The sequence below is a fragment of the Arvicola amphibius genome, chromosome 3, assembly GCF_903992535.2.
Source record: "Arvicola amphibius chromosome 3, mArvAmp1.2, whole genome shotgun sequence".
NCBI lineage: Eukaryota > Metazoa > Chordata > Mammalia > Rodentia > Cricetidae > Arvicola > Arvicola amphibius.
In genome coordinates, this window is record NC_052049.1 from 46,477,485 (window position 1) to 46,491,876 (window position 14,392).

The window sequence follows — 14,392 nt, forward strand, 5'->3', positions numbered from 1 at the left end:
TTTGTTTATTTTTTTTGAGTTCTGCTTCCTTGATTTGGTTTTACCTTTAGCTTTGTAATTTTGTAGATGAGATAACTTAAATCAGCCAGTTTTATGCTTTATTTATTACCATAACTTTTCCTCTGATAAGGAGGCCTGTGTCCTTAGGAATGTCTGATGTTTTCTTTTTACCACCACTATTATTTGCCAGGTAGCAGTTCCAATGCCCTCTTCATCTTAATGTTTCTTTTAAAGAAATTTTAAATTTATTTTCATGTGCTATTTTGTTAAATTTTGTTTTATGCATCTAATTTCTCTTGCAATAATTTTTTATGCATTATTATAACACAGGAGGGCAGCCTGTGTTATACAAGACTGTCTTAAACTCTTAATTATAATTAAAAACAGATAAAAGAATGTTGTTTTATACTCACATACATATACAGTCACATACATATGCACATAAAATATAGGCCAATAATATTATCTAGGTTTCATTCCCTTGCTTTTTTTTGCACATTTAATCATCCAAACAACTTCTTGTCTCCCATGACATCATTCCATTTTCTGTTTCATCATAGAGTATCGGATACTGAGTCCTTTATAAGGAAAGAAGTTCCTTCAGCTTACAAGTTTGGAGGGTAGATGTCTAGGGGCAGACAGCACCATCTGTCCATCATCCCTCCTATTACATCACAACATGGCAGAGAAGCAGAAAGGGAAATGGCCATATTCAGAAGGGACCAAGTAGGTGGGGTAGCCTCACTACCTAACAGGCACTCTGTGCTGCTTCCAATGAGGATGAGGACGTACTCCTGTGAGAATCTCTTCCCAATGGCAGTGCTCGCAAGATCTAACTACCTTCTACTAGGTCCCACTCCTTAAATATAAACCTCTGTACTACAACATAATGAAAATCCCTGCATTACCTAAAGTGATCTGCAGATTCAATGCATATGCCATCAAAATCCCAATGACATTCTTCCCATAACTAGAAGAAAATAGTCTTAATATTCACATAAAGGTGCAAAAGAACAGAAACAGCCAAGGCTATCGTGAGAATAAAGAGCAGTGCTAAAGGCATCATGATGGCTGATTTCAAAATTTACTACAGAGCCATAGAAACAAAAACAGCATGACATTAGCAAAAAGAAAACTGTATGGATAAATAGAGCAGAATAGAATGGAGAATCTAGAAATGATCCTACGCCACCTGATTTTTGACAAAGGTTTGTCTTAATTGGTATTGTATTGCTATGAAGAGACCATGACCATGACAACTCATAAAAAAACACATTTAATTGGGGCGTGTTTACAGTTCAGAGGTTTAGTTCATTATCATCATGGTGGGAAATATGGTGGCACACAGAGAGACATGGCTCTGGAGCGGTAGCTGCGAGTTCTACATCCAGATCCACAGGCAGCATGAAGAGATAGACACTGGGCCTGGCTTGAATATGTGAAACCTCAAAGCCCACCCCCAGTGACGCTTCCTCCAACAAGGCCATACCTCCTAATCCTAAAGTCTGAGGTCAAGTTGTCATGCTAAGAACCAAGTGTCTTTACCTGATGAGCTATTTCATCAGCCCGAAAAAAAAAATGTAAAATGGATCAGAGACTTTAATGCAAAGCTTAAAATTCTAAAACTACCAGAGGAAAGCAAAACCTTCAGGAAAGATGTCAAGGCACAGATGTAAACAAGAGCTTTCTGAAAAGGACCCCACAATATGAAAACACTCCCAAGAATTGATAGATGCGTAAGATTTTAAAGTGCCTGCACAGCAAACAAAAAAGAGTGAAGAGAAAAAAAAAAATCCTACAAAACGAGAGGGCTTTTGTTTTTTGTTTTGTTTGTTTTGGTCAACTATCCGTCTAGTAGAGAATTCATTTCCAGAATATATAAAGAACTCAAGATAATGATATATAAATAAAACCAATCCAATCAATCCACCAGCAAATGAATCTAACAGTTAGCTCAAAGCACAAATTGGTAATAAATACATAGAAAAATGACCAGCATCTTTAGGCACGAGGGAGATGGCAGCAAGACGACCCTGACATCCTTCTATTCCAGTGACACTGGCAAGAAAATGGCAGCAGTGACTCGCAAGAATGTGGGGAGAAAAGGAACCCTTAATCACTGTTGGCAGAGATGTAATTAAGTAGAGTCAACGCACAGATTGGCATGGCGGTTACACAAAAACAAACTCAGAATTGAGCTGGAGAGCAAGCTTAGTGGAGAGATAGGGAGAAAAGACACCTTATATCAACTTTGGGCCTCTATATGAACATTCATTCGGCATCCTTAATTGCCTGTAATTCTTCATCAAGAATTTTTTTATTTGGAATATATTTATATCTAAATGATTAAATTTAACTGTCTCCTATTCTCAAGAATTTGAATAGAAGTCATGAATTACTTTTTATCATAAGCCTCCCTATGTAGTATACACAAGAAGAAGCTTTTTCTGTCTTACTCATGATTTCTTTTATATCTCTAGATTCTCAAATATTTTTCTATTCATCATAAATATTCCTATTTATTACTAAATATGTTCTGAATGGTTCTTTTCTGCTATATCTTCTAAAACATTATTGTTCACATTTAGGATGATAACTTTCTTGTGCTAATTTTACACATGATAATCATCCTAATTTCTGTTGCTTTTGATAATTTTCCAGTTGGATTCTTTGCTTTTCTTTCTTTTATCCAGTTGAATCAGTTTTTACCCCTAGAACAGTGAGCAGTCAATTACAATAATGATAGTGGATTTCTTTGTTTTGTTCATTATTTTAATGAGGGGTATAATTTAGGCCTCATAACAAGTAAATAAATAGATGCCATTTTAATGAGCTTTTACTGCAGTACTTTGGAGACCTGTGGTCAGGAGATGATGGGCAAAGTATTGACAAACTACATCAATGGACTAAATCCTCCTGCTGTCTGTCTTTATAAATAGGTTTAAGGAAACTTGGCCACACTTGTCTGCCTTTGTACTATATGACTGTTATCGCTGACAATATTTACTGGTTGGTTCTTTACTGAAAATATTGGCCATATCCAGTTCCAGAATATACTTCAGCAACCATTCTAAAATGTCTTGTGTAACAGACAAAGCATTTGTTCTGTTGTTACCTATTTAACGTATACCGGCAGCTGCCTGTGCACTAATGGATGCTGGGATTTCCTCGGCTGGTGGGATTTTAGTATCTGAAACAGGTGCTCTCTGAAAACACAGCACTTCGTGTCCCAGTTACCAAAATGTGTTACTTTAGATCATGATTGGAGCCATAAGGAAAGGAAAAATGAAAGGCTGTTATCAACACTCTTCAGAGTTTATATTTTAATATAGAGAAGAAGGAAAGACAATCAATCAGATAAATCCTGCTAGGCTAAATCAAGTAGAACACAGCTCCATGAGGAGGCAAAATATAGGAAGAGAGGCACCATGTGATTCAGAACCCTGAAGCATGCTGACAACATCAGAACCTCCTGCGTAGAGGTATCTAAAGAGGAGTGCTTCAATAGAGGGCCAACAACAAGCCTGAAGTTAAATGATTTACCCTAAGGTGAAAAGCAGAGGAAAAATCCAATTTCCACTCTGAATTCTATATCTCCAAAATCAGGGCCCCATGCTTTTTTTCTCCTTTAAAAGCTAGTATGTTAGAGTGAAGAGGGGAGACCCCTGTAATGGGATAAAAAGATATACTCAATTTAAAGGGGTGCAGGCCGTCTACTCTGAGTACAAATGGTAAGACAAGGCATACAGATGTCAGGGAAACCCCAGTTCCCACACCTCAGGAAAATATTAACTGGACTGTGTTCAGGCCCTCCCAGAGGCTTTACAGTGGCCGCCTCCTGGTTCTTGGGTATCAACAGAAGACAAGGTAAGGTTCTGGGTGCTGATGATGAGGGAGAATAGTTCAAGGGCTTCTTCCTATGAGTACTGACTACAATTTAAAATTTTTCCCTTTTAAAAATAAAGAAATCAAACTCCCTCCTATGCTGTGCACAGCCTTTTGACTCCTGGCATTGATCTGAGAGAAAAGATCATCGATAATAAAAGGGCCACCTCACTTGCTTCCTATTTCCGTCTGGCTTCTCCGGAGCGCTGTGCTGCCAGCCTCGGGAGTGGCAGTGGCCCTGGAGCCACCATGAGGAGCTGCAAAGAAGTTCCTGCTGGATATTTGGCTGGGGATTCTTGAAAGATCTGGTCCAAGAGACCCTGCAAGTCAGCAGGAGGGGACCCTGGGCTGGCCCTCTGCCAACCACTGGTACCTAGTACCCAAGAGTCAACTGAGATGTGGTGTGGAACCCTCTGGTATCCAGAGATGCCCACATGCTGGAATCCAGCCCACTCTGTGATGTCATAATCTCTCCATCCACCAGTGCTGATCTTGAGGCCTGCCTGACGAACTTGGATCTACCCAAGTCTCCTTCCTCAGGAGGATGTAGCTTATTACACTCAGCACAGTGTCTGGAACTCTTGGGTTCCTGATCTATCTCACATCTCCTACACTTCCCTAGGCTGCACACCATAGTATTTGTTGTCTCCTTGAGGTCATCTGGTAGCCTAGACAGAAACTCTTTCACTGACCAGTTCAGCTCATTCTCTGTGGTTCATTTCAATTCACATTGCTCTGCCTTCTAAGATTACTGACAGTATCTCCAAACCTTGAAGGTCTCCTGACTCATCATTGTTAGCCACCTCCAGGCCTCGGTTCCACAGCTTCAACCCCATCACATAAGAAGGCTTTAGTTCATCCTTAGGGACCCCAGACATGGTCAAAAGTCAGGTCACATCCTCTTCAACTGGCAGCAGCACCCACCATCTATAGTGGCATTACTTTGCCTACTAGTCCCCTGCTTGACCCAGCCAAGCCTGCTGAACTAATCTTACAAGCCAGTACCATGGCCTGCTCTCTCTCTCTCTCTCTCTCTCTCTCTCTCTCTCTCTCTCTCTCTCTCTCTCTCTCTCTCTCTCTCTCAGCAGAGTCAAGCAACAACACAAGGCTGAAGAATTTAGGGCCAAGGACAGTGACTTGAAATGTTGAGGCAACAGCAAAGCATCCAGTTCTATTTATTTGTTATGTTTAGGAGACATGGAGGTGGTATGGTTGGAGCAGAAGAGAGGGCTATATGGCTTCAACTCTGCGGAGTACGTGGACATCTACTCAAAGGTTAGGAGTCCTGGTTTTGCTCTGTTGGATCCTTAACACTATGGAGCCTAGCACATGGAGTTGTCCAATAGATATTTACTAAATTATTAAATTAACAGAAGAATAAACAGTTTCTTAACCTCATGCTTATTATTTTAGAATATACTGATGATTCATGAGGAAGTAAGTCAGCAAAGACTGATAATTCTGGTAGCAACTCAGATCTTCTAAGGACCATCTTCAATAAACTTCCAAAGTATATCTAAACTAATCTGGCTGAAAGCAACCACCTACACTCCTGTCTTTAACCAAGTTTGATCTTTTAGTCTCCCAGTCCTCCTCCCAAACACGGCTCCTCCCACCTCTGCTCCTCCCAGCTACATCATCCCATGTACTCTCTACTAGGTATCCGATTAGCACTTTATCCCAAGTTACCTGTTGCACAAGGAAATTCTAAACTAAGAAGAATCATTTGAAAATGGTTTTGTGGAACATAGATAAGTATAAGTTCCAGATAAATTAAAATTTGCCTAAAACTGCCTACAGACTCAAACCAAGCACAAAGTGGAATTGGATGACTACTAAACACTTGTGGGGAGTATTCTGCAAGCTTGCAGCATTAGAAAAATATTTTAAGAGAGAAAAGGCCAGCAGGTTTATTCATCATTTTATCATCATTATTTAAGCCCCAGCAATGCTTAAGCATGCATGGGCAGTCTGTTTATGATGGTTCTCCAGTTGTTCCTATCCTGGGCAGTCCTAGATGCTTGTGTTATTGTCATACCCAAGGTTCCACAGTCTTCCCTTATGCTGTCTTCACCTTATCCCATGAACTCCTCCAAGCAGTGCTACCTTCAGGTATCCGTGGTCACTCATTTTCATAACATGGTCTATGTCTCTCAAGCACCGTTGCCGTATCCTGTAGTTTACTTTCTTCTATAGATGGAGATGTTTCTTAATGTCACCATGGAGCAGCGTATCTCTTCACGTGATGCCTAGAACCCTCCTGAGACACGCCATCTCAAACACATTCAGCCGCTGTTCCGAGGAGCGTTTCATTGTCCGGGATTCGGAAAGAAGGCAGCTCAAGAGAGTGTCTCATATACTTGCTAATTTTTCTTTTGTTGTGTTTCTTGCTGACCAAACCTTTCCTGGTGCCTGGAATGCAGCCCTTGCTATTGGTATCCTCCTCTTGATGTCTGAAATGGTTCCCTTCTTTGAACCGAGGTTTCCTCCCAGACAGACAAAGCTGTTTGCTTGAGGTTCTGATTATTTATTACAAAGTTAAAATCCTTGTGTGCCCTTCCCATGTGTTGTATCTCAGTCTTCTCAGTGTTTACTTTCATACCAAGGTTTTCGCTTACTTCCAGTACCATGGCCTGCAGCTCATTTGGACTTTCAGCAAGGAGTGCTGTATCGTCGGCAAAACACAAATTATTGATTCACACACCACCCATCTGCACGCCTGTCTCATCCTTCAGGGCTGCTGCTGTTATTAATTCCAGGAATATATTAAAGAGCAGTGGTGAGAGGACACATCCCTACAACTCTCCTACGATCATCTTAAACTCATCACTTAGTTCCCCACAGACTTTGACTGATGCAAAGGTGTCTTTATAGGCATTTTCTAGTATTATTATAATTTTCTCTGGGCATCTATAGAACCTCATTGTTTCCAAAAATCCTTGCCTCCAAATGCTATCAAATACCTCCAGAAGTCAATGTAACAGATATATAAGTCCTTTCCAAATTCTTCGTATATTTCTGCCAGTTTCCTCAAAGTGAAAATCTATGCTCCTGTTAGCTCTGAATCCTCCCTGTGCCTCTGCTTGGATTTCCTCTATTCTGCCCTTGATCCTTTGCAGTATAATGGAGAAGATCTCCTCCAACAGGTTTATTACTAAGTCCCAGATGCCAACAAATAAGTAAGTAAATAAATAAATAACTTTATTAAAAGAAACCACAAGAGGGAGGAGAATTTGCTATACGGTTATGAATTAGGATCCCCTGCATCCTCAGAACCATAGGTGACTGTAGTAGCCCACCTGTTGTAGAGATAAGAGGACAGAGACAAGAGAGGCCAGGAGCAAGCTAGCTAAACTAGGCTTATTAGCAACCTCTGTGTTGGACTAAGGGACTCTGCTTCAAAAGAATAAAACAGAAGAGCCTGACATCAGCTTCAAGCCTCCACATCACAGACATATGCACATCCAGATACATGTGAACATACATACATACATACATACATACATACATACACACATGCATGCATACACCACCCACAGAGATGCACACAGAAAAACTTAGATAAAAGAAGCCACTGACTAAAAGCATAGTTATAGTATACTTACATGCACTATACTTGCATAGACTATATTATATGCATATAATATTCACATATATAAAGCATACACAATGAACAGAAGATTAATTTTAAGTGAAGTAAAATAAACTTTTAAAGTTGAGTTACTACATTTGTCTCAGTGTAGTGGAAGGCCACTTGTTTGTTCCCGTCTGTTCAGCCCTGAAATAATCACATAGAAACTGCATTATTTGCAATATTGTTTGGCCAATAGCTTAAGCATATTTCTAGCTAACTCATATATCCTAAACTAACCCATCTCCATTAATCTGTGCATCACCACAAGGTTGTGGCTTGATCTGACATCTGCTCCAGTGGGGCTTCATGGCTTTTCTCTGATTCAGCCTCCTTTCTCCCAGCATTCAGTTTAGTTTTCCCCGCCCTTCTAAATTCTGCCTTGCACAGGCCTAAGACAATTTCTTTATTAACCAATGGTATTCATAGCATACAGAAGAGAATCCCACATCATTAACAAACCAAGAAAAATAATAAGAAAACATCATATTTTGTTCCTACCTCCCTAAAAAAAACCATTTTTAACATCTAGAAATAAGGTTGATATCAGTAATAAAATGTACATGAAAATAAAGATACCATTGTATTGGGGGAAAAGATCAAAACAAAAAATATGTAATACCTGGGCTGGAGGGCAGAGCAATGTGCATTTGGCTTTATAGCTACCATGACTATGATTGACACAGCTCCTTGGGAAAGCAGGTTGGCAGTATAAATGAACTATCAGAACAATGTCGTGACTTTCTGATCCAGTCATTTCGCTGCAGGTACTCTCTGAAAGAGGTCATTTAAAATATGAGTGGGAAAATCTAGTTAGGAAGTTGTTCATCACAGACTTATAACTTAACACTTTTTAAAAACCTATCTGGAAGTCCGATGAGGGTATGGTTAAATAACTACAACGCATCATTTGAGAGATTTTTATGTGATCATTAAAATTATAGTTGGAAAGAAACTAAGCAGAAGAAAATGTTCCTGCCATAGGAAATATTAAACTTGATAATACACTAAAAGAGTACCTACCTAGACTTGCCACTTAGATGGTAAAGATGTTTTAAATCTCCCCAAACTTTCTGGGGAAACTTCTTGAGCATGACAGTTACCTCGTAAATGCCCAAATGAACAGTTCATTGCTTAGAGTAGATGTGGATGAGACCCTCAGTCATGTGACACCATGTCACCCTTAGGTTGTTCTAAAGCATGACTCGCACCATCAACTGAGGATGAAACTCTCCTCTCCAGAGCTGGACAAAGTCACTTTCTCGCTCTGAGAACTGACAACCACAGAGCAAGTTGACCTTGGCTGCTCTGATCTCTATTGAACTCTGATCTTAGTCCAGCCTTGTCAAAGAGACAGAGACAGTCACCTCAGATGGGAAAGGCACTGCAGGGTCTCCTCACACAAGGATGTGTACCATATAATATATATAATTATTATATATAATTATTGTATATTATATAATATATATAATATTGTATATTACTTGAGCCTAATCCTAGACAACATTTATTAACTCACTGGATACTCTCAACAGTTTCAAGAGGTGTGTGCTCTTACAGTCTCATTTTCCAAATGGGGAAACTGAGTACAAAGAAGGCTTAACTCATGCAAGGTCACTTGGCTAGTTAAAGGATGAAGTCAGGGATAGGCTCAATGGTTGTGCCCAACTGCCCATGTTAATGTTTTGTGCATTTGGAATTTGGTTGCTTGCTTTTGTGATGCAGAGGACTAAATGCAAAGGCTTACCTTATATAAGCCCTCTAGCACTGAACCACATCCCCAGTGTCTGGAGACAGTCTTAGACTGTGATTCTTCTGCCTCAGGTTCCATTGTGCTAGGATTATGGACATGAACACCTGACCACAGCCAAGTATAAAACTTTACTTTTTTTAGATTTTTCTTTCGAGACAGGGTTTCTCTTTTAGCTTTGCAGCCTGTACTGAAATTAGCTCTTGTAGACCAAGCTGGCCTCGAACTCACAGAGATCCACCTGCCTCTGCTTCCTGGGTGCTGCGATTAAGGGTGTGCGCCACCACCACCTGGCTAAACTTAACTACTTTTTAATAAATGTTTCTGTCAGTCTTAAACCCTATGACCTAATTTGACCTTATATCCCTTTATTAAGTTTCTCAAAGTCTTTATGACTGGTCAGTGAAGAAAACCATGATTTCCTTGTTTCCTTCATCAAAAATAGTATCTATCTGTAATGGGTTGATTTGTGTTCTCCCTCCAATTTGTGTAGTGAAGCCCAAATACCAAGTCTATCAGAACATGACCTTGTTTCAAGGCTGGGTACTTAGAGATCTAATCAAATTCAAATGAAATCATTAGAGTAAGCCATAGTCCAATATGACTGCTGCCCTTACAAAAGGGGAGATCCAAAGACAGACATAGAAGACAGACACGTAAGGCGGGTGGTCTTGTGAAGCTGAACAATATTACAGTGGACCTTCTGCAGACCAGGGAACACCAAAGAATGCTGAGAAGATGCCAGAAATTAGCTAAAGGCACAGAACTAGAAGGGACCAACCCTGATGACTCCAAGCTGCTGGGTTTCTAGATTGCTCTCAAGGAAATTGTAGCAAATAAAGAGGATTGTTTCCTCTTCTTGTTATCATTGCCCATTTGACAGCTGAAAAGGATGGATTTGGGGATCCGGTGAAGAGGAGAGGTCTACGTTGGGAGGGTTGGTTGATGATAGTTGAAAACTACAATGAGGTCTTAAGACTCCACATGCAAAGCTGAGAAGTATCTGTGTGGCCCAGATACAGAGAGCAGGGTCATAGAAACCCACACATCCCAGCTTTAATGAGAATCAGTCTCATCCCCTCTATGAAACCAACTGCATTCAAACTAATATTTTGCTTGAGGTAAAAAAAAAAACTATTACATTTTGAAACATTGTAAATACATATTTAAAAGCAGGATTTTAAGCCAAGCATGATGATGTTTATCTATAGTATAAGCACATAGGAGGTAAAGGCAGTAGGATCAGGACTTCAAGACCAGCTTCAGCTACACAGCAAGTTCAAGGCCAGCCTAGGTATGAGACACTAATTCCACTAATTCAAAGCTCTCTCTCTCTCTCTCTCCCTCTCCCTCTCCCTCTCCCTCTCTCTCTCTCTCTCTCTCTCTCTCTTTCTCTCTCTGTCGTGTGTGTGTGTGTGTGTGTGTGTGTGTGTGTGTGCACGCATGCTAATGAGTGGCAGGTAACTGGGGAGATACTTACCCCACTAGCTTGACCAACCTAAGTTCAGACCCCCAAATCCACATAGAAAGCCAAATACAGTGCAGATGTCCGTAAGTCCAGTGCACTCCTACCAGGAGATTGAAGCAGAGGTGGGAATTTTCAGAAGCCTGTCAGTCCACTAGCCTAGTATACACATCAACAAACAAGGGAGACCCTGTCTCAAAACAAGGCAGAAGGTGAAGACTGACACCCAAGGTTGTCCTCTCATGTTGGGCCAAAATTATCTCAGGGCCTATAACTTGAGGCCTATAGGACAAAAAAAAAAAAAAAAAAAAAAAAAAAGCCTGGCTCTGGCTCGAGTACCTTGAGGCCTGTAGGACAGAGAAAAGCCTGACTGGAGTTTGAGTGAGGATGAGACAGCAGAAATTAGGTAGACGCCCCTCCAGCCAGAGGGAGGGCTTGGCTGCCTCTCATTGGCTGGAGGTACCCCACATCACACTATGTCACTTAACCCATATAAGCTGACACTCACAGTAATAAACTGAGTTCCTGCTTTGATTTGACTCCCTATTGCATCTTATTGTCCTGCATGGGGCTACAGAACGAGCATCCTGCATCAGGGGACTGCATGGGGCTGCGGGATGGGCAGATGGTGCATTCGCCTTTCCCTGGGGAATAAGGAGGCCTGGCAATGACTAGGGGACAACAGAGGCTCAAGAAACCTGGCACTCTGACCTCCACATGAGCACTCCATGACATACATGCACATCTTTTCACACATGAGCATAAACACAGATACATGTACAGCAAAAATATTTTTAAGCAAACAATTGCAGAACTTGTATCTTCACTTGGCGACATTTTGTGGAGCCACTAATAATTGGAATACCATGTTTTATCTCCCATAGACCAATTTTATTATCTTCAAGTACCATGTCTTAAGTGTGTCAAAAAATTAAAATCATTAAATAATAGTTGACTAATTCATTCACTTTTGTTCATCGATACTTCTAATAGTCCTTGAAAGTATATTTGACCTCTCGGTAAAAATAATAATTACTCCATTCAGTCTTAATAAGGCTAAGATTTCCCTTCTGTTTGAAATATCATAGAGTACCTATCTAGTTTGTTAGGTGTTGGTGCTTATTGTTGTTTTTTGGGTATTTGTTCTCAGGTTCAAGAAAAATTGAGTGAGGGCTCTCAGGGGAGGTGAAAATAGTGAAGATTCTCTATTAGATAAAGAACACAAATTAAATAATATGGATTAGTATGTTTTCATTTCAAAGCGCAGCCACCAGAATGTTTGAACTGGCAGGCGGGAGGCTGATATCTGAGGGCTGCACGTGGACTTGAAGAAAGAGGCTGCAAGGGTACCAAGTACGCGCTCTAGAACACGGCGGTCACTGTGATGGTTCTCAAGTCAGCTTGAACTGAGAAGCTTCTGCAAAGCAGAGGTCGCGATCAACAAGACAAAACGACAGCCTACAGAATGAGAAAAGATCTTCACCAACCCCACATCAGACAGAGGGCTGATCTCCAAAATACACAAAGAACTCAAGAAATTGGTCATCCAAAGAACAAATAATCCAATTTTTAAAAAAATGGAGTACAGACCTAAACAGAGAACTCTCAACGGGGGAATCTAAAATGGCTGAAAGACACTTGAGGAAATGCTTGGCATCCTTAGTCATCAGAGAAATGCCAATCAAAACAACTCGGAAAGTCCATCTCCCACCTGTCAGAATGGCCAAGATCAAAACCACTGATGACAACTCATGCTGGAGAGGATACGGGGTAAAGAGAACACTACCGCATTGCTGGTGGATATGAAAGCTGGTACTGCCACCTTGGATATCAGTATGGCAATTTCTGAGAAAACTAGAAAACAACCTTCCTCAAGACCCAGTAATACCACTTTTGGGTATATATCCAAAGGAGGCTCAATTGTGCCACAAGGACATGTGCTCAACTATGTTCATAGCAGCATTGTTTGTCATAGCCAGAACCTGGAAACAACCTAAATACCCCTCAACCAAAGAATGGATAAGAAAAATATGGTACATTTACACAATGGAGTACTACACAGCAAAAAAAAAAATTAATTACATCTTGAAATTTGCAGGCAAATGGATGGAGCTAGAAAACATCATATTGAGTGAGGTAACCCAGACTCAGAAAGACAATTATCATATGCACTCACTCATAAGTGGTTTTTAAACATAAAGCAAAGAAAACCATCCTACAAATCACAATCCCAGAGAACCTAGACAACATGAAGACCCTAAGAGAGACATACATGGATCTAATGGACATGGGAAATAGAAAAAGACAAGATCTCCTGAGTAAATTTGGAGCATGGAGACCATAGGAAAAGGTTGAAGGGGAGGGGAGACATATGCAGGGGAGCATAGAAAAATATATAGCTCAATAAAATCAATAAAAAAGAAAAAAATAAGAATCTTAGTATAAGCCACTGGTCAATAGCAAGGTATATATTAAAACATTGTATACTATTCATTTTTTAAAAAAGAGACACTATGAAAATAATGGAAAAATTGAAAATAATTCAGTTATAAGAATGACCACTCACACCAATGCTTTATAGCAGTAGACTAGAGAGCAAGATACATACAGTGTTTTGGGGTCCATCAGCTGGAAATGTTTTTGATAACAGTCTCAAATATGATAACTTAGTTAAAAAAATAAGTACTATTTTTCTAATGTGACTACATTGAAAGAAGAAGGAACAAAACTAGCTCCTCACAATGAAAGCTTCATGGCGATGTGTGAGTTTGATGTCACTCAAGTGTTTTCAGAGTCCTGCCTGGTTCATTCTCAGGAGAGTTGACAAACAGAGCTGCCATGCGCACACTGACAAAATACAAACAAGCACCTGTGCTCCCAGGCCTCCCGACTCTAATTTTATCTCGCCCATGTGTTGTTTGTCTCCCTCTCAGTTTCTAAGAAGCTCAGGGAGATTTTCTTAGAAGGTTCATGTCTGTGTTATGCTGGCTGGTATCAGCACACTTGCAACACGAGGCGTCTAAACTGTGAGTGTAACACAAAACATGGTTGGGTTTCTTGTTCCACATCTTCCATCCCAGCCACTGTAAGAAGCATTTATGGCATGCCAGGTGTGCAGGGCCTTGTCCTTGGAAACACAGTTCAGCTCGTCAAGTTGCTTCCTGTGTCACAAGGCAGAAAAGATTATCAATTCAATTGAAACATGATTTGGGAAGCTAGCATGGGGAAAGTGGGGTTTGATGAGGTATAAATTCAATTTTCTGTTTGCAATGGTGCGACGCTTATCCATTCACTTAATAACTATTATTGAGCAGTCTTCTCCAAGAAGATCATGAAGTAAAAAGGGAAAGTCTTGTTAAATTGAGGGAAACTTAGAGTGCTATGCAGAAAAAAAAATTGTTGCAAAAAATTAAAGTGCTAAAGAATAAAATATAAAGCTTGCTATGACATAGAGGAGGACTGAGATATACAACTAATCCTATATGTGTGTGACATTAATAACCATAAAGATATATGTCAAAACATTCACTGTGAAACAGCCATTCTAAATATTGTGAATTGCTTAACTATTTTTCCAGTGAGAATAGGCCATTTTCATAAAACTGTATAGGAAATAATTTGAGAAAAGAGAAAATTCTGCCTGACGCTGATATTGAATGGT

At 40.1% G+C, this 14,392-nt stretch overlaps 1 pseudogene; it reads right to left on the minus strand.

Moving 5' to 3' along the window:
* Positions 1–4,064: 4,064 nt before the first annotated feature.
* Positions 4,065–9,347, minus strand: LOC121677120 (annotated as a pseudogene).
* Between the last annotated feature and the right edge of the window lie 5,045 nt (positions 9,348–14,392).